At 38.8% G+C, this 25064-nt stretch overlaps 1 protein-coding gene across 3 annotated transcripts in view; it reads right to left on the reverse strand.

Moving 5' to 3' along the window:
* LOC127419960 (synaptotagmin-2-like) overlaps positions 1 to 25064 on the reverse strand; it is a 128476-nt gene that overhangs the window by 76750 nt on the left and 26662 nt on the right. For 2 of the 3 annotated variants that reach the window (XM_051661823.1, XM_051661821.1), the window contains exon 1: positions 3199 to 3359. The exons of the other annotated variant lie outside the window; for it this stretch is intronic. The gene's annotated coding sequence lies outside the window, so the exon portion shown is untranslated. Of the gene's footprint in view, positions 1 to 3198; positions 3360 to 25064 lie in introns of those variants that run through there. 3 annotated transcript variants of the gene reach the window in all.

The raw sequence follows: 25064 nt of genomic DNA on the forward strand, positions 1-25064 counted from the left end.
CCCAGCCCACTACCTTTTTGAACTGTTGCCTTCTATCCGACGCTACAGAGCACAGAGCGTCAGAACCGTCAGGCATAAGAACAGTGTTTTCCCTCAGGATATCCATCTGATGAACACTTCAATTTATACTATAATTACGTGCAATACACAGCCTAGTAAATTATATTATTTAAGATATACCTCTTCTGCATTGCAATCCCTTGCACTGTATGTAACAGATTTGTATTTGTACATACTATATGTATATTTTTGTCTTATTGTGTATTTCTATATATACTTATATTTCTATTTGCTTTTTATCTTTATAATATTTTTCTTCTATTATCTATGTCTTGTTGTTGTATTGTTTGTGCGCTGGAAGCTTCTGTCACCAAAAAAAAAAAAAATAATAATAAATTTATGTGGAAGCATACTTGGCTATAAATCTCATTCTGATTCTTATTCTAAAGACCTACGATCAATAATTGTTGCTTTGAATAAAGCTGGAAAGGGCTTAAAAAAAAGAAAATCCACCTTGTGGAGTAGCCCAGTCAAAGCCCAGACATTAAACCAATAGAGATGCTGTGGAATGACCTCAAGAGAGCCGTTCACACCAGACAGCCTAAGAATGTGACTGAGCTGTAACAGTTCTGTAAGGAAGAACGGTCCAAAATTCCTTCTGAACGTTGTGCAGGTCTAATCCGCAGCTACCTGAAATGTTTGGTTGAGGTTACTGCTGCAAAAGGAGAATCGACCAGTTATTAAATCCAAGAGTTCACTTACTTTTTCCACAGCACTGTGAATGTTTAATGGGATGTAATCAATAAAGACATGAAAGATTATAATTGCTTGTGTGTTTTTAGCTTAAGCACATTGTGTTTGTCTATACTTGTGACTTTGATGAAGATGAGATCACATTTTATGACCATTCCAAAGGGTTCACATACTTTTTCTTGCCACTGTAGATTCTACACTATTTGTGAAAATAATTTCAAAATTACCAGAAATGAAATTAACCAACCCCTGAAGCCATCCAACCCCAGTCTCCCCTACTGTATTCCAGCTCAGGTGTGAAGCCCTGATGACACAGCATTCGTCCTTGAGAACGTCCCTTTTTGTGATCCCCCGTCTACTGCAGGAGAATCCCAAGTGAGTGAGAAAAAAATTGCTTGCCACAGAGAGAGAGAGAGAGAGAGAGACAGAGAGAGAGAGAGAGAGAGAAAGCTGCCGAGTATCCAGGGAAGTTCCCCTTTCATTCCAGTATGTCCTCTCGTCTTAGGTCCATTTGACTCCTAGCTTGAACCTCTACTAGTCTAACAATATATATATATATATATATACAGGATCCAAAATGACCAAAATATCTATCAAAGTACAATATTTAATGTAAATACACTGTAAAAAAAATTGCTTTATGAATCATGAATAACATCTACATTAACTGGTTTCATTCAAGTCAAAAATATTGCAGTAGGAATATTCTGACTGGATCAATCTGACTACATTAGGTCCATTTTCAAAGGAAAAGTCCTTTAAGGTAACAAACGCATGTTTCCACTTTTTACAGTGTAGATGCTGTGTGTAGATTACATTGGTAACACTTTATAATAATGTTCCCATTGTTAAGTTTTATAAAGGGGTTCATTATAAATAACTGATATGCAGTCATTACAACATGAATACAAATAGCAACTTTCATGCAATATTTGCTAAATAAGGAGCATTTTAACTTACATGTTATAATAATTATATGTATAAAAAAATCTACACTTATTCTTAATTATATTATCAAAAACATAGAATGGCCTAATTCATGATTTATGTCAAAATGTAGCAAAGATAGACTATTATATTGAGAATAAAAGGAGGGATTATGTAATTTTGTTACAGTCTGCTGTGATATATTAATTCTAATGTAATGTAATTCTAATTTTTAATAATGAATTAATACAATCTATGTCCACTTTAAATTAAGGTACATTTTCATATATTACTGATGTTGAAAAGTGTTATTAAGCATTTATATCATGTGAGGTAAAATGGCTTATTATTTGTCAGGTATGGAAGTCACCCTTTTTATTCATGTTGTTACAATTGTTATTATAATCTCAGTGATCTATAATGCAACTGTAAATGACTTATTACTCATTATTGAACCCCTGTATAAACCCTTAAGGATGGAACATTAATAAAGTGTTACCTTTACATGTGATAACTTGGAATTTTTAGGGTAAACTGTGAAGTGTTTTCTAGATACACACCTAATTTTCAATATTAAGTATTTTTCAGGTTTGCAAATTTGTGAACTAAATAAAATACCACATAATATAGTCAAGTTTTATTTATAAAGAGTTCTTTAAAAAATGCAGGGTTGAAACCAGTGATAACATGCATTTTAAAGCTGGTAGAAAGCAGGTGTCCAGTTTTCCCCCTCTTTTCTGTACCGCAGACCTATTTTAATGCTCTCCATTGTTTGTGGTCTTTCCATCTGCGGTCCGCTCTTACAGCAGCTGAACCAGAGAGGCAGCATATTGTCTTGCCACTGTTCGGCGATGCAGAGGAGGGTGTCGATCCCTTCACACCCTCTGGGGAAACACAGCAGCTGTCAACGGGACTGACCTCTGGAAACTCCACAGGAAGCAAACTGAACCCATACACAGGCACAGTAAACACCCGTCGACAGATCATGCTTGACTTTGCCCTTACACACTGCTCCGGGACCAGCTACCCATGACCGAACTGTAACTCCAGCCTCTATGAGGTGTGAAAGAGGGCTGACCCGAGATCAGCAAATAACAGCAACATCTGTTCAAATGAAGTGGCTAAAACCGAGCTTGGGACCGAAATCTCCAAGCACTGCTGCAGTATTCCCCCATAAAGCTGATCTGAACATATTAAAACATCACTAGCTCTCACCAACTCTACTTTAGAGACCCCAGCTTCCACTTTTCCACAGATTAAACACAAATGACCACTTAAAGGTGCTTCAGAAGAGTTACACAAGACAAAAGCAGTTCTTAGCATACAGTATGAATCACACTACAGTCCTCTACTATTCCAAGAGGCCACTCTATAATGGACTTGCCTCTGCACGATTAAGTCATAACCATCTAGTGAACAATCTTTTCATCACCCAGGACAGCACGGCTCCCCTTTATGCATCCAGATCACCCCATTTTGCAACAATTTTGAGAAAAAGCACATTCAAAAGCTACACACCTGACTGCAGTGTTCTCCTCTGTCCTAATCCTCAATGAACGTCTGGGCCATACACCAGCGAGGCACTTAGGGGTTAATGTTTCAACGTCGTGCAAACGTCTTCTGCTCGCTCTCTTCCATCAGCCCAAGAAACTGCAGTCATCCCCCCTCACCACTCGTTACTGCAGCACTACACACACACACACACACACACACACACACACACACACACATTCCTCTCCCCTCCCCTCCTTATGTGCTCTCTCTCTCTCTCTCTCTCTCTCTCTCTCTCTCTCTCGCTCTGTCACTTTCTCTCTCTCCAACAGAGAAATCCCCCCATCAAAATACACACACCCTTTCTTTCTCTCTCTCTCTCTCTATTCCTTCCCCCACCCTTCCCATTCCATCCTCTTCCTAAGCTGCCTGATTGGAGATGCTGCTCACACAGCTCTGCAAACATCCCGGTTTCTTTCTTTTTTTTTTAATTTTTGCTGTGGTGTAATCAGCTCGGGTCAATATCTTTTTTTTCGTAATCTTTTTTTCACCTCGTGAGAATGTAAAATACAGTATTGAATAGGTTTCTGGACAGAAAAATAAAACATTTTTAAAAAGAGGGGCTGTAGAGCATTGAGGTTTTGCTGCTCACAGAATGTTACAATAGAAAGAGAGAGAATGGGAGACAAAGAGGAAACCTAGTTTCATAGAATTAACTTTACTATAACTACATTTTTGCAAACTGTGTTTTACGTGACGTTTTCTATGCTTTGCTGCAGTTTCCTGGTGAAATTAACACTAGAGGTACTACAACAACTTTCACACAAATCACTGGTTCTCTGACTTTAAAAACACATATTCTTTGCTCTATTACTCTCACCCTGCTATATGATATCGAAACACTTTTACTCTAATGCATCATTTAAAAAATTATTAATTTCAAATCTTGTATTACAGACCCACCTACAATTACACACTTATTCCAATGTAATTAACTTCCGCTGTAGCTCACCAAATAGAATGTTGGACTCGGGCAGTGAAAGTGAGCAAAAGTGCCACAGAAGTGACACTAAATTACGTGGTTGTATCAGTAAATGTTGCTTTTAAAACACCATCGGTTAGTTTTAGGTGTTGGTTAAGGGTTAGGATCTTAGTTTTGTTCACCTCTCATTTATCTTTTTGAACACTATTGGTTAGGTTTAGGCTAAAGTTTCAGGTTAGGGAGGTATGTTTTACTTATTAAAACATCCATCTAATTTTCACCTTAAAAACCTCGTCTGATTACAACATAATTTCACTCACTTTTGCTGCCCCTCGCTGGACATTTCACTAGGAAACTGCAGCCAAACATGTAATAAAGCACATAATTTTGGTTTGCAAAAATGTTTCTATTGTCACATAAATTTCATGAGATCGGGCTAGGTGTAAGGGATAGGTAAGGGATAATGTACAGTCAGCTGGTCATTATTGAAAAAATAAACCCTGACAGGATGATCAGGATCCAGGCATAAAGAGGCAGACTGATCACACTGTAAATTCGGCGACAGTAGATCAAATGTTTTACTGCTGAAATCGGTCTGTGCTTACTGAAATTTGAACCACTGACCCCCTGTGGCTGAAACTGGAAGTCTTTTGAGGTGAAATACCCACAGAGCGGTGCCAAAAGGGAGTTGTATTTTTTGTTGTAAATAATGTAAATACAATCAAGAGGAATGCATAATTTATTTACCATACACTCTAATCCAAACATCAACCCTAAACATCAGTGGAGTAAAAATGTAATATTAAAGTGAAAATGCAACCTCCCTTTTGCTTATGTGAATGAAATTATCTCCTGGTTTCCATAGGACCAGAACCCGTGTCTCTAAGGTTGCTTACACAACACATTATCAGTAGTGCTAGAGGGAAAGGTGTATACGTCAGATTGATGGAAAAATGGCCGGTACTTGTCAGTAATTCTGCTGAATGGGTTCGATTTCAGGGTATATGAACTTTCCAACATAATCACAAGGGAAGTCGGCATGTCACTTGCGTATGTTTCAGTACCCTGGCATTGGCCCCATCATGTCGAGTCACTGACAAGCACAATCTTTAGGCTTGGGATCGATGCCTTTTTCACGCATCGATAATCATACAATTCTTCAAATGATTATCGATATATATATATATATATATATCAGCAGTTTTTCAGATATAAATTGGGCTGCACGATAGTCTTTGTCTCTTCAAACATATTTCTCAACACAACTTTGGTACACACAACACACTCAACACACATTCTAAAATTCGAAACAATTATTTTCTTTAAAGGTATGCACACAAAATTTTGCAGCGTCACAAAGCTCGACTGGATATTTCCAATACATTTGACCCATTTCATAATCAAAGTACAAAGATGATTTACTTCAGCCATCACTGGAAGATATATTGTGTATATGTATCATTCATATAGCCTACACAATGTATTTTCAGTTACAAGTAGGCTACATGTTTTGTGGTTTGACAACTTCAATGAAACATACAGAGAATACATTGTTCATACAGCTACATACAGAGAATTGCATTGTTCAGGTTGCAGTAGCACCAGTTTCATACAACCTGCAAACTAACCTGCAAACTCATCAACATCACTTTGTTCATTCTTGAAGAAGTACAAAAACCTACGTAACTTTTGTGTGTATGGTGACTAGATTCACCACTGTAACCTGCTGCATTGACAAGTCCTGTGTAATGTGAAACCACTTGTGCCTTGCACTATCTGCAGCTGACTTCAATAAATGTTATATCACCCTCTTATGGTCTCCCAAATCTATTACGCCAGACTACATCAAATGTAAGGCCAATATTAATGCCTCAAAAACATATCAATAAAATTAATTATAATGGATATATCAATATTTTATGACATGCCTAACAATTTCCTTTTAGACATTATTGCATCAGTTCAATTGTGCTTACTTTCTCCTGTAGAGCAACCTGAAGTGCAGTGCGTCAGCAGCATGGGGGACCCAGGTTCTCATCCTGTGTTGAAACCAGGAATAATCTCGTTCACTTAATGAGCCACATCTGTGAATCAGAGGTTCCACTTTCCTTCTGAGATAAAATTTTTACTAGGTTTAGGGTTGGCATTTGGGGGTACAAATAATAAAATTTGCATTCTTGTCAAACATAAATTTTTTTAGTGGTCATTATACAAAAATTTTGCAGTACAGAATGCCACGATTGACCAATAGGAATCAATTACACCACAGAGCCATGTAATAAGGGTTGTCAATATTGATACCTTGAGGGCAGGTTATATATAAATCAACTTAATAATGGCAAATAAGATATACACAAAAGTTCTTAATTTTTATGAACACATATTGAACACAATATTTACTCAAAATGTACTTAAATATATTTGAAAACAAAATGTGAACTATCCATTGATAACTATGTCAGTAGTTTGGAACAGATTTCAGCGAAATGACCAATTCTGTTAATTAGCAAATAAGGCATATGTTTCAGCCAGTGCTGATAATCTTAAAATAGCCAAATATTGAAAGACTGATTGGCTTGGCCACTAGTAATGTGTCTCTGAGACCCGACAGGAGCAGTTCACAGGGTTTGAAGAGGTCTGAATATCCTTGATGATACAGAGACTCAACCTATAATTCAACGTAAGTTGCATCATATATCCTACTGTATCTCCCCATCTCTGCCGATATGAATATACCACAGTCTTGGTGCATCATTGTCATGGTTTTATGTGTTTTTGTTCATGTTTTGTGTTAATGTCTTTTATTTTGGAAGTATAGTTCCTGTTTTATAGTCATGTGCTCCATGTCATGTTATTTCCTGTTTCCCTGCCATGTCATGTGATTCCCTGTTTCATGTCATGTGGTCCCCTGGTCATGTGATTTCATGTTTCCCTCCATGTTCAAGTGTCTTGCTTTCATTGGTTTATTGTCTTGTTACCTTGTTCCCAGTTCTGTCTTGTCATTGGTTATCATTGTCATGCTTCTCCCTTGTCCATGTAATTATGCCTCATGTTTGCCATTGTCCATTGTCAGGCATTGTGTTTATGTAGTCAAGTCAAGTTATGTCAAGTTATGTTATGTCAAGTCAAGTCATGTCAAGTCTAGTTTAGTTCATGTTTATGTTTTGTAGTCACATTTTTGGATTTCACGCTTCATGTAAATAAACTGCACCTGGGTTCTCCACTTTATCGTCATCGTCTGCCTGTCATTGCCAGCATCGTTACAGAATACCTGACCGCAAAATGAACCCAGCAGTTCTGCTTCTTCGTTTACGTCAGGGGAATCGTCCCCTGGAGGAATATGTAGAGGACTTCTGTGCTCTGGCCTGCAGGGTCGACTTTAATGAGATTGCCCTCATGGACTGTTTCCGTTTTGGGCTGAATGAGCCGGTCTCCTCCCTGATGCCTGACGGTTGGAATACCTACCACCTGACTCAGTATATCGACCTTGCCCTACTGATAAGTGGTACACCGTTCACTGTGGGGGAGGCGGATAACAAGCCAGAGTCCCACGTCACGACCACCAAGCCAGAGTCCCACGTCATGGTCGACGAGCTTGTGCCACCTGGATCCTGAGTCTGCACCATGAAATGTCACAGCCACACCTAGGCTTGCTCCATGCCATGTCACAGCCATGCCTCGGCATTCTCCATGCCATGTCACATCCACACCAGTGTCTGCTCCATTCCATGTCACAGCCACGCTAGAGTCAGCTCCATGCCATGTCACAGCCATGCCAGAGTCAGCTCCATGCCATGTCACAGCCATGCCAGAGTCAGCTCCATGCCATGTCACAGCCACGCCTGAGTCAGCTCCATGCCATGTCACAGCCACGCCTGAGTCAGCTCCATGCCATGTCACAGCCAAGCTACAGTCTGCTCCATGCCATGTCTCAGCCAAGCCCCAGACTGCTCCATGCCATGTCACAAGCAAGCCTTTGCTCCACTGTCCTGGCCCGCCTCTGCCCCACTGTCCTGGCCCGCCTCTGCTCCACTGTCCAGGCCCACCTCTGCTCCACAGTCCAGGCCAGCCTCTGCTCCACGGTCCAGGTCAGCCTCTGCTCCACTGTCCAGGACCGCCTCTGCTCCACGGTCCAGCGCTCATGCCTGCCATGGCCAATGATTCAGCATCCAAGCCTACCACGGCCAAGTCAGGATCCTGCCGTACCATGTTACCATGTCATGCCGTGTAAACACGTCAAGTCAGTTTTCATGCTTCATGTAAATAAACTGCACTTCTCCACTTTATCGTCATCGTCTGCCTGTCATTGCCAGCATCATTACAATCATTCAATCTCATCAACCTCAAATCAATGCAAAAGCATTATTAATGGAAGTGCTGAAGTGCTCAAACTCTTATCAGTCATGAAACAAAAAATAAAATGCTAGCAATGAGAGACGCAGACAGTTCTAGGATTGAACTGATGTTTCCCAGTATTCAGTGCTGACGTAATAGTTAATGCACACCTGGTTTATACAGTAACACTGGGATGGCGCTCACAGGTGCATACATGACTTGCTGTATTTCCAGTTGGTCCACTGGGAATTCAGTTATTATGTGTCACAATAAATTACACACCTCCTTTAAGTGTGGCTGCCTCCTTCAGAGCTGATGAAAATGAAATCAATAACACCTCAATCACTCTAAGCAGAAGAGAAAGAGATGGCCTTTCCCATTTCTCCATCGAGTTTTCAAAGAGCTGGATCATTTGACCATTGCACACGGTCAATATTTGCACCAAACATGAGTTACATGCTCAGTACATGATTATTTACATTTATGGGGAAAGTCACACTATTTTGGAGGGAAACCATATAATGTTTTAAATAATTAAAATCAATCAATTTAAATAAATCAATGTGTATCCGTTTCTTTATATGTAAAGGGGAAGGGGTGGAACAACTCTTTTTAATGAATTGCAGATACTTACCTGTACTCGATGCTTTTGCATAAAACCCAATGGGCACTGTATTGATAATGCCCCACGTGGAATGCTTCAAACAGTTAGGCTGCTTATTTCTCTAAAAAGAACCAATTTGGAGTTTTGTGGCTTTTAATTCCTGTCTATTAGCTTTGAAGTAATCTGATACTGATAAAAGTTGATAAAATTAGGCAAACCTTTAGATGATATGCAATTAAAATTTACATTTTACAGACATGCATTTAAAATTTACAATCTCTTCTGGGTAAATGTACCAAAAACATTGATGACTTTTAATGCACTACACTGATTTTTGTCCAATCAGATGCTCTCTAAAATAAGACTGTTCTTCCCCCAATACCACCTGCAACCTAATAGAAAGTAGCAAATCATGATTAATGGCTCTGATGAAACTGAAGCCTACTACTGGCCATTAAAAAAGGGACAACTTTTATGATATGTGCCGCCCAAACAAATACAAGAAAATAAAACTGTGCTTATCAAGCCATTTCATATATGGTTGTTAAAGTCAATGTGCAATTAGATAATAGAGATCATTTCTTCAAAAGGCTGAATCTTCAACCTCACACACCCTGCCTCCTGAGAGCCTGAAATAAATGATTAACAATGAATTCCCTCTATATTTAAGTAGTCATAGTCAGTGGCATAGTTTAAATTAACTAACATTTCCAAAAGGAGAATTTTCTTGGCTTGCTCTGGACATTTTGTTCATACCAGGAGGCAATTAAATTATTACATTTTAAGTGAGCCACGTTTACAGATTCATTTAATAAATTTTAGATTCTTAACTGAGGTAAGAATCTAAAAACCCTCCTCACAAATACATTCGTAAGTGTTTCCCCAGTCTCTCTCTCTCTCTCTCTCTCTCTCTCTCTGCCGTCTTCAGTGTAGTGTAGTGTTTCAACTCTGGAGCTGGAGTGAGTTGAGCTAAGGGAATACCTCCACATGGAGCATCCTGTAAACAGCTTGCATTGGGAGCAGGGAGGGGCGCTTTAGCACTGACAGGATGCTCTTGGCCGCTATAGACCAGGCACTCATACTGGGGTTATCTTGTTTATCACAAATCTCAAGCTAACTGATGTACATGCACATTAAGTTATGCATGTGATATAAGAGCATGAGTATGTTGGATTTAGACATAAAGCAATAAATATCCAAAATATAAAATCATACTTTGTTGAACAATGCAGGCTTTCTAGCAGTCTTGCTTATTTCTGTCTGACTGAATTAAACTGAATTATACTTTTAATGCATGGTGACTAGGACCCCACCAGCTGGTATTTCAATTAGACAACCACCTATTCCATCTTTGGACAAGCTAAAGGCATACTTGCACCAGCTTAAAACCAGCTACCATGTTCCAAAACCCAGCTTGCTCACCCAGTCTGGCCCACATAAGGCCGGAACATACCTACTCTATGCAAGTCCTTGAAAGCAGATGCTTCTAGCTACACAAGCTCTATTTAATGCATAGTTGCATTCCAAAATGTGTTAGACTGCAATTCATAAGACAATGTAAGTATGTGTTGCATTCTCAACATTGACACAAGAAGTGCTAAAGCTTGATTAGTGTGAAGTGTCCGCTTCTACAGTGAGTTTTCTCTTCCAAGCCAAAATTGTCATGGTGGAGCAACAGTTTGAAGAGAATACTGCAGAGCAAGTAAGTTAAAGTAAAAAAAAAATGTATAGCAACTCACATCCAGTTTAATGGCACAGACGTTTGAAGGTAACTCCATCGGCGCCTTGAGAACTGAGTTTTTTTCCGCCATGATAATGGAAGAACACACATTAAACTTGTTCAACCGGACCACGTGTTCACATACTTGTGTAGAGTATGTTTCGCCCTTTATTCTGGACTAAAGTTTAAAGGGAAAAAAACACACACACACACACACACACACACACACAAAAAAAAAAAATAAATAAAAATAAACACGCATCAATTACCAATTTATTTGTCCATCCTTGTTTATTGCTGTTTCAATAGCTACAATTATTTAAATTAAATATTGTAAATATAGGAAAGCTGATCTATTACACCCCCAATGAGTAAAGGACTCTTTAAAACAACATTTTATATAAGGTTGCACAGAATAGCATACTGTAAAAAAGTGGTTCTCAACTGGTAGGTAGGTTGAAAACTCAAAAAAGGCTTGCAGGTCTCTTCTGAAGGTTGTGGACTGCAGGGGAAAAGACATTCCAAAATAAAATAATGAAATATAACTAACCAATCATAGGGTAGCAAAATATAAATGGGCTTATCAACTTTTAAAGGAAATGAGAAAATGCTTGCCATATGTTTTATTATTGAACACAAAGGCTGTGCGTTCAATCAATCTCAACATTTTGATACAAATTCATCTGTCACTTGGTAGAGCTAGCCAGATTATGCAGGTGCCAACATGGACATGCTGCATGACATGCCCTCATCCATTATAGTACGATAAACAGTTTTGGTACTATGTTGTTGATAGTTATGATACAATTGGGAGCCATTTGATGTCTATTGTAAAATCTGGGTCCTGAAGTAAAACTATTTAAAAATCAGTTCTATAAAATACAACCAATGTTATTAATTTCTCAAGGTTTGCACAACAGTAGGGCTGGAAGTGAATAAGAAAAAGCATCATGGGTTTTGCATGCTACTCTGCTCATTGTCTCTGGGACAGCCCCAATCCCCATAATAACCACGAATCCTATCTCCAGTTGTGGAAAAAGTCAGAGATAAACTGGCTTAATTTCTCTCTCTCTAAAAGCGTTCCCTCCTTCTCTCTCTTTATTACAAACACACAGACACACACACAAACATCCTCTTCATTTTGTCAGGATCCTGCTGTTTCTTTAAATGAATGCTAATGTGAAAGTACATTAAATGATCTTTTTGTCCATGAAAACCCCCTGAGAGTCTAAACAAATCTCTTAAATTTTTACAATATCACTCTTACCATTGGACCGTAAACAAAAATGACAAGCAGTACCTCCCCACCCCCTAACAAAACAATAAATAAAAAATAAATGCTGTGGGGTGTAAAACTGGTATGTTTTAGAAAACACTGATCACCGAGTTGTTCGGAATTCTTCAAGAATGCCGCAATCAAGAAGCCTGTAAGCAATATCCGTAACGCTGATGTTAATAAACATTATTACATGTATGAATACATATTTAAATAAGGGCTGTGAAATGTAATGATTTAATTTCTGCAATTAATAGTTGACTATTTAATGTGTTAAAAAAAAATAAAATACAATCAAAGCAGTATCCATTATTTGTTTTTTGTTTTTTATGTTGAACCCCAATCCTGTGGCTAAAATTGTCATATACAGTGGTGTGAAAAAGTGTTTGCCCCCCTTTCTGATTTCTTATTTTTTTGCATGTTTGTCACACTTAAATGTTTCAGATCATCAAACAAGTTTAAATATTAGTCAAAGATAACACAAGTAAACACAAAATGCAGTTTTTAAATGAAGGTTGTTATTATTAAGGGAAAACAAAATCCAAACCTACATGGCCCTGTGTGAAAAAGTGATTGCCCCCTAAACCTAATAACTGGTTGGGCCACCCTTAGCAGCAACAACTGCAATCAAGCGTTTGCGATAACTTGCAATGAGTCTTTTACAGCGCTGTGGAGGAATTTTGGCCCACTCATCTTTGCAGAATTGTTGTAATTCAGCCACATTGGAGGGTTTTCGAGCATGAACTGCCTTTTTAAGGTCATGCCACAGCATCTCAATAGGATTCAGGTCAGGACTTTGACTAGGCCACTCCAAAGTCTTCATTTTGTTTTTCTTCAGCCATTCAGAGGTGGACTTGCTGGTGTGTTTTGGATCATTGTCCTGCTGCAGAACCCAAGTTCGCTTCAGTTTGAGGTCACGAACAGATGGCCGGACATTCTCCTTCAGGATTTTTTGGTAGACAGCAGAATTCATGGTTCCATTTATCACAGCAAGTCTTCCAGGTCCTGAAGCAGCAAAACAGCCCCAGACCATCACACTACCACCACCATATTTTACTGTTGGTATGATGTTCTTTTTCTGAAATGCGGCGTTACTTTTACGCCAGATGTAATGGGACACACACCTTCCAAAAAGTTCAATTTTTGTCTCGTCAGTCCACAGAGTATTTTCCCAAAAGTCTTGGGGATCATCAAGATGTTTTCTGGCAAAAATGAGACGAGCCTTAATGTTCTTTTTGCTCAGCAGTGGTTTTCGTCTTGGAACTCTGCCATGCAGGCCATTTTTGCCCAGTCTCTTTCTTATGGTGGAGTCATGAACACTGACCTTAACTGAGGCAAGTGAGGCCTGCAGTTCTTTGGATGTTGTTGTGGGGTCTTTTGTGACCTCTTGGATGAGTCGTCGCTGCGCTCTTGGGGTAATTTTGGTCGGCCGGCCACTCCTGGGAAGGTTCACCACTGTTCCATGTTTTTGCCATTTGTGGATAATGGATCTCACTATGGTTCTCTGGAGTCCCAAAGCTTTAGAAATGGCTTTATAACCTTTTCCAGACTGATAGATCTCAATTACTTTCTTTCTCATTTGTTCCTGAATTTCTTTGGATCTCGGCATGATGTCTAGCTTTTGAAGATCTTTTGGTCTACTTCGCTTTGTCAGGCAGGTCCTATTTAAGTGATTTCTTGATTGAGAACAGGTGTGGCAGTAATCAGGCCTGGGTGTGGCTAGAGAAATTGAACTCAGGTGTGATAAACCACAGTTAAGTTATGTTTTAACAGGTGGGGCAAACACTTTTTCACACAGGGCCATGTAGGTTTGGATTTTGTTTTCCCTTAATAATAACAACCTTCATTTAAAAACTGCATTTTGTGTTTACTTGTGTTATCTTTGACTAATATTTAAACTTGTTTGATGATCTGAAACATTTAAGTGTGACAAACATGCAAAAAAATAAGAAATCAGGAAGGGGGCAAACACTTTTTCACACCACTGTATAAATTTTCAGGAGGTACACGCTCGACTTGACTGCACATCCTAGCACAGAAACTGATTGTGTGGAGCAGTGCACACTTATTCATTACACGCAATACGTTCCGGGCATCATAACACGGGGGTGGATTTGCTGTACGTTGAATTGAGACTTCACCCGCAAGTGGTGAGCCATGTGTGGGAGAGATACGGGCAAGCTGCCGTAACTCTTAGCATTGCCCAAAAGCGCTCACTCACTGGCTACATTCACACAGTCAGAGATTGGGATTGACAACTGCATTTACTTACAGGTGTGAGTCTTGAAATGTCCTGTTCATACAACAGCTTATAGTAGCAGCTTGGATACTGTCTGTATGAATGAACAACCGAAGTCACAACCATATTCTAACAGCTGTAACCATAGTGACAGTGACTTAAGTAAATATTAAAAATGGTGAGGTCAATAACATAGGCATAACCAAATGTGGCGCAAGTTCATCCATCAGATCATAATTAACGGACAGCGGCTTTGAACGCATTTTATAACACGTGCAGAGCATAGCTTTTGTTTTGTGCGCCTCGTGCCCAGGAGCAGCCGGTGGAAAACAGCAGTTGGATATTTGGATGACACACAGCTCATATCTCCGTCTCTGTGAGTTAACAAAACCCCACATGAAACACACGAGACACGCTTGTGTACAGTGTACTGTGGCTCTCACATATATGACGTGACTAACAACTAGCTGTCCAGTACGGTTCCGTTCACACAGCACAGGTTTGCTGAGTGCGGTTGTGAGTCCTGAAAATTGCGGTTGTCACACTCATAAATAACCGAACTGTGCGTGTGAACATAACCATATTAAGCACTTAAAACAGATCTGACAACCATATTCTACTGCTGTGTGAATATGGCCTCTGTCATCTGAATCAGTGTCAAAGACAAAACCGCGAGAGAGAGAGAGAGAGAGAGAGAGTGTGTGAGTGTTACAGACTGAACGGCAGCCAAAGAAAATAATCATCTTGAGATTTTAAACTTCAGCAAATTAAACTTCAGCATTATTTTTATAGTGTCTAATAATGCATAAGCAATGTACACTGAAGTTTATGTTGCCAGTAAATCTTGATATGAATTGAATCTGCCTATTTGATCCTATTATTTAAAAAGACCACTGGAAAACGGCAGAACATTTTGCCCAACTTTTAATTACAGCATGCCCACTGATTTTATGGCATGTACTTGTATCAAAGATTTATACCTGTAAAAATGTGTCTAATTAACTCTATTCACAAAAAAATGTAACATTTTAACATGAACATATTAAAATAATTAAAATAAATGATGACTGGCCAATTTCTTGCAAGTTCTTTGAGACAAAGTATAAAGTAAATATATTTATGATACTTTTAATGTTTTTTTTAATGTACCATGTACCATGATTAATCACGATTAATCACAAAAAACTGTGCGATTAATGAAAAAAAGGTATTGATATTGTTGTACTGTGTTGCATATTGCAGTGGTTCCCAACCCTGTTCCTGTAGGCCCCCCAACACTGCACATTTTGTAGATCTCCCTTTTCTGACACACCCAGTTCAGGTCTTGGAGTCTCCACTAATGATCTAATGAGTTGAATCAGGTGTGTTTTATTAGGGAGATATCCAAAAAGTGTAGTGTTGGCGGGCCTCCAGGAACAGGGTTGGGAACCACTGGCATATTGTATTGTTTTGTATTGCTGTTGTGTATATTGTGATTTGTTCTGAAACTACATACCAAGGCAAATTCCTTGTACTTGGCCAATAAACCCAATTCTTCATGAATGTGTGTTAATAAACACAGCAGGTATGTATACAGTAATATTCAGTCCATTGTTCATTTACATGCTGTGACACAATGCAGATCAGTTATTGATTTTATTTATATTCCATTTATCAAATTCAGAAACATTGTACCTATCCACTATTAACCCTTTAACGAGCAGTCATTAAAAGGTCAACATTACCAGCATGAATCGTGAGATCCCTGTACCGGTCAATGCTTCATTTACTGGCATCTCATCATCCCGAACCCCCCCCCCCAACCATATTACACCTACCTACGTTGTTGTCTTGTTAGACAGATAGGAAGTACAAACTTAATTCGTAGGACTATTTCAAATAACAACATATAGACCCAAACAGAACCACTCAGATCCAGAAGCTTGCAGCCACTTGATAATATTATGGTTGTTAGTCCTCCCAAACCATGAAGAAACAAACCTAATGTGACAGATCTGAGACAGTCACTTTAAGGAGAATTGCCTCTCCATTTCAACTTGAAGAAGGTAATTGGATCTTTCTCTTACTTGTTTGTTTCCCAGGAGGCCAAATGGCAAACAGGAAAGACAAAGCAGCCCCTGATGGTTGTGACTCTCTGCTTAATTGTTTTATTTGTGTCCAGACTGAAAGCACTAAGCGCTTTTGTCCACTCTGATGATTCAATTTCAGGAATGAGAACAAATAAAAGCCAGAGAATAGGGGGAAAAATTTGGGGGAATTGCTTCTTTCTTGGTGTAAATAGCAAAATTGCTCTTAACTTTCCATGCCAGCATTGCAGATTGCCTAACGATCGGGTTTGTTTACATTAACTGCATGTTATCACCATACAATTCTTAGGCTATTTAATCATGATGAGCTATACATCATTAGAAAGGTTTAATACTCCAGCTTTGATATTTAGCCACTGTTTCACAATAGAAATGTTTCTTCGTTAATGTCAACATCACAAAACATCAAAGCGAGAGTTATGAAAATGAAACATACCTATTCAAAGATGTAAACTCCCATTGATTTGTCCCATAGCAGGCTTCAGTGAACAACATCCAATAGAACATTTAATTTAAGTGTGCACATTTAGAGGAATATTGATGGTTTCTCATATGTTAACTTTATAAATAATTATTTTTCACATCCATTTTCCACTTAATTTTGCAATATGATGTGCTGACGTGCTCTAATACTCTCATATGGTGAGCTTTATTCCCCCAGGAAGCTAGAGGTGCACAAGTTCATTTCTCATTCTAAATATGGTCTTATAGACAAAGAAAGATATGACATCATGCCTACCTCAGTTCCCACACAACAGGAACTACCACATATCATACCATATTAGGATATTAGCCTTATAAACTCTGTATAAAGCATAAAGCTAACAATTTGACTGATGAAACAATTACAAAAATATTTGGTCTGTCTATGATTTCTATGCCGTCTCTAGTATTTTTATATGTTTATTGATAGTTTTGGAGTTGTCAGTGCAGAAGAGTTGCACATCTGCCATCAGGTATATTCTATGAATAATCTGCTCTCTGCCTCATTATATGAATGGAATCCATATGAGATCAGTAAAAGACACTGTTATAACAACTTGATTATTATTGGAAAAAAGATATATGCATTAGATAATGTGTAATTTGTCATGTTTACATTCTGCATTCATGAGGCAATTGCAAATGGCTAACCTATTTATTGCAAGCCCTTGGAGACAAATTATAAATGGCTATCATAATGGCTATCATATGACATGGTATTGGAAACTTTTTCATAAAACTCAGAGTTTTAAATTTATCATCCTCAAATTTCAAATAGAACATTATCAGACTTGTGGATTTAGCTCTGTTGCATGTATATGGATAAATATACCAGGTCCGTGTTATATATTATTTCATATAAATATGTTAAGAAAAAAATTGCTGATCACTACAACAAATTTGAGATTGTCTTACTTATTTTTCTTCATAACTTTTGAACAACAAACTTTAAAGTGTGTACTTTCAAAAGAGACCACAATTATGCCTTTAATACACTGGACTGATGAACTACAGCCATTTGATTGTGAGTTTGTGATTTTTAGGCTTGTGCTCAAAACAAGGGTGGCGTCAAGAAACAGGTTAAAAAGGAGAGACAAAGCACTCTTTAAAAAAAGGAAACATTCTGTAAAAGGAAAACTTTCTGGGTTGTAGTTTGTTTTTCACTATGAGACATTGGTTGGATATACTGTAGTTGAAATCTATTTAATCAATCCATGTGACCTGCAATAAACAAGGTCGAATGTATTTAAAATACCACTAATTTATAATTGCTCAAAGTTTAGAGCAGTGTTTCTTAACAGGTGGGTTTCTGATTTTTTCTGATGGGGTTGTGAACAACAGGGAACAAACAATGTTAAATGCAAATAATAAAATGCAACAATGTAATCATGCATAGGGTGAATGGCAAAACAAATATCCTAATTAACTTTTAAACGGGAGAAGAAAACGCATTTCTGTTGTTGTCAACCTCAGTTCAGGCAAAAGAAAATGTTTAGTTCAGTAAATGGTCCAGCCCAGCGAAATCAGCAATATAATTTAAACCTACAACTCTGATTACTGGCTTAACATACTGCATAAATTCAAAATCCACGCTCCCAATGGACTGCTGTTGCATGCCACAAATCATTGAATACCCAAAGCTTTCTGACCCCAAACAAACCGCTTCTTCTGAACAAGCTCTCTCCACACATCACAGAGTACCGAAAAGCTCTGTGCAATGAGATTGGGAGTTAGGCTTTCATTCACCCCCGAGCGGCACCAACACCAAAGCTGCACTCTGGAGAAAGACTCACAATCATAGAGAAAGCAGGTGTGACCAGCTAAACTAAATATCACGGCTGTTTAGTGGTAAAGGATGTGAGGTACAAAGGTGTAAATATTCAAACATGGTTAGTAGCACCACAGGGCACCTCATACCTTGACTTTGAGGTCTCAAGGTATAAGAAACTTGAAACCACTCTTTGAAAATGGATGTTTATGGTACTCCCATTGTAAGCCATTCAATGTACGATGTATGCTATTAAATGGATAATTCACCCACAAATGTAATTCTGTCATCATTAACTCTGTCGCACTGTCGCCTCACAAAAAGAAGGTCCCCGGTTCGAGTCCCGGCTCACCCAGGGCCTTTCTGTGTGGAGCTTGCATGTTCTGCCTTTGTTCGCGGGGTTTCCTCCTGGTGCTCCGGTTTCCCCCACAGACCAAAAACATGCAGATCAAGTGAATTGGAAACTATAAATTGCCTGTAGATAAGAGTGTGAATGTGTATGTCTGTGTGTGTTAGCCCTGTGATGGACTGGCCACCTGTCCAGGGTGTTTCCCTGCCTTCGGCCCAAGACAGCTGGGATAGGCTCCAGCATTACCTGTGACACTACATAGGACAAGTGGTTACAGAAGATGAATGGATAGATGGATCATTAACTCACACTCATAGATTTGGAAGATTTTTTGACCTACTTCAGAGTAAATACAGGTAAATATAGCCATATTGAGCAGTATGTGGTTAAATAATAGATTCAACCTCACTTTCAAATGGTCACACAGATCCAACACATAGGCTGCTAAAGAGAGACAAGTTATTATGTTTGCAGCACAAGATGGCAGAGTTTTGTGTGCAGTGGCAGATTGCTGACAGTTGGGTGTCTGTCAGAGTCAGCATAGAGGTTATGTAATGACTTTGGCTTTTGTCTCTAAACTGCTGATACTGCATGTGGAGCTGTGCTTGGTTGAAAAGAGCTACCTTTTTGCCTTCTATATGTTCAAAGACGTGCAGAAGGCCCAAGATAACAGTTGGCAGATATCATGGAGTGTTTCCTTACAGCACACATCTAGGACTCATTCCCTCTCTGCTGGCCTATTTGTTTTTTTATTTTCCTGCATCACAAACCAACAGTAACATGGCATCTTGGATGATGCCAGGGCATGATATTTTATGTAAAAAAAAAAAAACAAACAAAAAAACATGCACTATTCAAACACTCTTTGCAAATTAACCCAACCGAAAATCAGCACTGCACTGAAAATGTGCGCACACCACGGCTCGTTCATTCAACACAACATATGCATTCCACAATAGATTCAGTGTTCTGAAAGCCTTTCTAAAGACCCATCCACACAAAATTTAGTGTTCTTTACATTTTGGCCTTATGCTTTTCAAAAATATTTTTCAAAACTCTGTTTTTCATGATGTGTGTGTAGTGATGCCACAGTCCCATATAAGCAGGGACATCCCATATATTGGCCGAAAAATGTCCCATACGGCATGGCTGTTAGCGGCAAGATGCTTAATGGATGGTGGAATGCTCAAGGGGGACCCCACCCCTGGTCGGATGGCGAAATATCCCGTATTCAAGGATTTGTGTCCCGTATTGAGGGAGAAAAATGCTAAACTGTCCTCAACCTCCTGGCGGACGACAAAACACCAGGGGAACACTCACACCCCCACCTCCCAGGTGGAAAGGTGCACCACTTAAAGGGGAACCCTGTTCTGTAATGACACCCTTAAAATGCTGAAGCATCCTGTATTCGCATAGCGAAAATTTGCATATGGTAATGGTTGTTTCTAAATATTGATTCTAAATAAATAATTTGCTAGTTTGTTTTGTTGTAGTCAGCTGTGATAGGTTTGCTGATATGTTTACAAGTCAGTCTACAAGTCTGTTAATTATAAGTAAATTTATCCAGCCTGGAAAAAATATATGTCACTATGCATTACCATAATGTTCTTCTGTGGTTATTGAAATCATTACTGCACAATATCACCAACTCCTGGCCTGGCATTGCTATTTGAGCATTTTAAAGTGTTTTTTGCATTGTTGAATAGAGAAATTTTTTAAAACACTGTTGGTGTGGACAGGATTTAAAAACAAAGGGTGAAAACTGCAGTTTCGGAAATATCCGCATAAGTGTTTAAGAGGTCTAAGACCCAAAACCAAAACCAAGTGTCTCTTCGAAGTTCAAAGCGCTTACATTTGTATAAATAACCATGACTGTCCATGCAATGACCTGCTGGTCGAAGTTGCTGTTCCACCAGCTATATCAGCTCCTTACCAGCAAATTATATCATCAGAAAAGCCCCAACCCCATTGTGGTCAGATTTCTGCGGCTGAAGGACAAACTAGCTATTCTGGATAAAGCTAAAAATTTGAAGGGCTCAGGCATCTTTATTAATGAGGACTTCCCTGAAACCATCCGGGAAAGAAGGAAAGAACAACTCCCAGCAATGAAGGCAGCTCGAGAGAGAGGTGACATTGCATATTTGAGATATGACAAACATATTGTCAATTCACCTACCCAAAATATATGTAACGATGCTGGCAGACGAAGAGACGATGATGATGACGAAGTGTAGAATCCAGGTGCAGTTTATTTACATAAGTGAAATCCAAAAACCATAAATCCAATCGTGAACAAAAGACTTGACTTAACATAAAACTAGACTTGGCTTGACTTGAACAAAACAACAAAGTTACATTCACAATACCTGACACCAGGCAATGGCAAACATGAGGGCTTAAATACAAGGAGATGGTTAAAGAGCACCTGTTATGGTTTTTCAAATATTACCTTTCATGTAGTGTGTTATATAGCTGTTTGTGAATGTAAAAAAGTCTGCAAAGTTTCAAAAATCAAAGTGCACGACAAATGGAGTTATTGACTCCCAAAAGAAAGAACCGATTCTGAACACCTGAAACGAGTCGTTAGTAATTCCAGACTTACTTCCTGTACTAACCTATGTAATTTGGTAACAAAAAACCCGCCTTTGGTCTTCATTGGCTGCTCACGAACAGCTTTGACCCGGCCTCAAACACTACACTAAGCGGTAGACCAATCACAACAGACTGGGACATCTGACCAATCAGAGCAGAGTAGGCTCTCTGAAAGGAGGAGTTTAGAATGAATCCTTTAGTACGGATCATTGAACGAGTCGTTTTTGACACTGGGAAAAAAGGTAATGCTGCAATTTAAATTATGAGCAAATTAAAGTGTTTAAAAACCATAATAGGTGCTCTTTAACAAGTAAATAAGACAACCAATCACAAGACTAGACTATAAACAAGATAGCAAGACTAAATGACTTTATCCAATGAAAAGACAAGACTAATAACAAAGTAATCAAACAATGAACCAATGAAAACAAGACACATGAGCAGGGGAAACACATGACAAGATCACATGAGGGAACAGGAAATCACATGGCATAACACCACATGACCTGAACAGGAACTAAACTTGAAAATAAAAGACATGAAAACAAGAACAAAACACATAAATGTGACAATATACCACAACAAAGGATGGCCAACGTTCAGAGTTTGGCTCATTCATTTCAATATTAGGTATTTACAGTATTTTGATTACATAATCACACATTTACAGCACATTATTCTTTACACACACTATGGACTACAAAAAAATCTGATTTTGAAGGCCAGATTTAAACCCTTTGATCTCTATATAATTGACTCCTACAGTTTTATGTTGATCCAGACCTAAAAAACTGTCATAATTTCATGCCTCTAACCTCTGTAGTTTTTATAATGAAACTCAGTTAAATGATTTATGTTTCTATGCCTCCTAATATATTTTCTACTTTTTATCTGAATATAAGAAGCCTTTCCAGTAATTATGACAAATGTATTCATTATTTATCCTCATTCAAACACCATTTTTCTATTATTGCTTTCAGAAACACAGTTTACAGAGGACTCTTTAAACTACCTAAATATAATTCAGTTCACTACGTTAGAGAGAATAGATCTGGAGGTGGAGTATCTCTGTTTGTTCATGGTGACTATTAATTTAAAATTAGGGATGATCTCTCTCTAAAATCAGATAGGGCTGAGGTGGAACCTGTTTTTGTAGAGCTATCTGGTGTCTCTGGTGGAAAGAATGATATTGTTTGTGTTATTTATCGACCACCTGACTCTAGCATCAAAGATTTTATTGAAAGTTTGACCAGTTCTCTTGACCTGATAAACAATGAGGATAATCTCTGTTACATTTTAGGAGATTTCAATATAAACTTTTTTTAAAATAAATTAGATACCCTAACTGGGGATTTTTTTTCAATATTCTTAATTCTAATTACGTTTTCCCTCTTATTCATAAATCTATATGAGTTAAGGAGAATTGAGCAACTTTGATAATATTTTGACTAACTATTTGAGTGAAGGAATAAAATCTGGGGTCTTGTATTTAGACTTATCATATCATTTTCCCATATTCCACTATTCTATAATTAAGGTTATTAGAGTCAAACATACCAAAAAAAAAAAAAATAATAATAATAATGCACAGAAGAATTATGAGCAAGTCAAATATTTCTAAATGTAATGATATGCTAGCCAGTAATTCATGGTATGATCAATTTAAGGAAAATAATGCTGATATTGCAGAGTTATCAGCAGTGTTGGGGGCAATGGGATAAAAGCATGTGTTACATAATCAGATTACTTTTTTCTAGTAACGAGTAAAGTAACACAATATTTTTTATTTTTATTTAACCATAATATGAGTTATTTTTTAAAATAAGTAACGCATTGTTTTTGTACACCTCTCCTGTAACATGTTGTAGAGATGAGATGAGAGATGATGGATCTAAATGCAGGCTTTTTAATGGAGATGATGAAGGTGAATACAAACAATGTGGAGCAATACAAAGAACTAAATAGGAATACATCCAGCACGATGGCTAGGGTACTGGACGGAACCCAATCCCTGCCCTGAGGCCGCCTGCCAGGCCTCCTGACCCAATCCCTGCCCTGAACACTCCTCCCTGGCTACCTGATCATCCGCCAGGCTTCACAAGGCTTGCAATGCTGGCTCGTTGGCTGTAGCAGAGCGCGGTCATCATAATGTACAACATTTGCCAGCTCCAGGATCTCACAGACATGATCTTCCAATGGCTGGTCCCCTTGGGTGAGGAGGAGAATTCGGACAGCTGCTAGATCCATTTGTGAGGTCAGTTCTTCTGTAACATTTTGTAGAGATGAGATGAGAGACGATGGATCTAAATGCAGGCTTTTTTTGTCTCCCCAATTTGGAATGCCCAATTCCCAATGCACACTAAGTCCTCGTGGTGGCGTAGTGACTCGCATCAATCCGGGTGTCGGAAGACGAATCTCAGTTGCCCCTGCCCCTGAGACCGTCAATCCGCGCATCTTATCTCGTGGCTTGTTGAGCGCATTACCGCGGAGACATAGCGTGGAGGCTTCACGTAATCCACCGCAGCATCCACGCACAACTCACTACACACCCCATTGAGAAAGAACCTCGTTATAGTGAACACGAGGAGGTTATCCCATGTGACTCTACCCTTCCTAGCAACCGGGCCAATTTGGTTGCTTAGGAGACCTGGCTGGAGTCACTCAGCACGCCATGGGATTCAAACTCGCGAACTCCAGGGGTGGTAGTCTGCATCTTTACTCACTGAGCTACCCAGGCCCCTAAACGTGAATACAAACAATGTGGAGCAATACAAAGAACTAAATAGGAATACACAAGGAAACAACTAGCTAAGGAACATACAAGGAAACATAAGAACTGACAATAAGGGAGTGAAACTAGAGGGTATATATACAAACAGATGATTGATGAGGGAACAGGGAACAGGTGAGGAAGACTGGGAACAGATGGCTGTGATGAGGGCAGTGCAACATGGGAATTGTTGTATGGGGCAAACTAACAACTGAATAACCATGTCAAAATAAGAGTCCTTATGAACAGAAAGGTGACAAACTGTGGCATCTCCTTTCCTCGTATTGTGATAAATCAGGAGTAAAAGTGTGCAAACTTCGAGGAGGGGCATGATGTGCATTGTAGTTCTAGAGAGTGGGAGGCTTATTAGAGATGTTCAAAGAAGTTGTAGTATGTGTGTGCATGATGGGCATTGTAGTGTGCGCATGATGGGTATTGTAGTTCTAGAGAGTATGAGCCATGCTTATCAGCGATGGACAGAGCACAACAAGTCTTCTTTTAGCCCACTCAGATTTATGTTTTAAAAATGGCAAAACATTGCTGGTAAAGGAATGTAAGTCTGAACGCTTCAGTGGAATCCAGTTGTACTCATCATTTGCAGTGGTGGATTTCTTTGTGCACTGGAGCTTAAATGAGTAGCCGTCATAAACTTTGCCATTGTCATGGCAATCACAGAAAGAGTTAAGAA

Source organism: Myxocyprinus asiaticus, chromosome 29 (genome assembly GCF_019703515.2).
Source record: "Myxocyprinus asiaticus isolate MX2 ecotype Aquarium Trade chromosome 29, UBuf_Myxa_2, whole genome shotgun sequence".
In the NCBI taxonomy this organism is placed as follows: Eukaryota; Metazoa; Chordata; class Actinopteri; order Cypriniformes; family Catostomidae; genus Myxocyprinus; species Myxocyprinus asiaticus.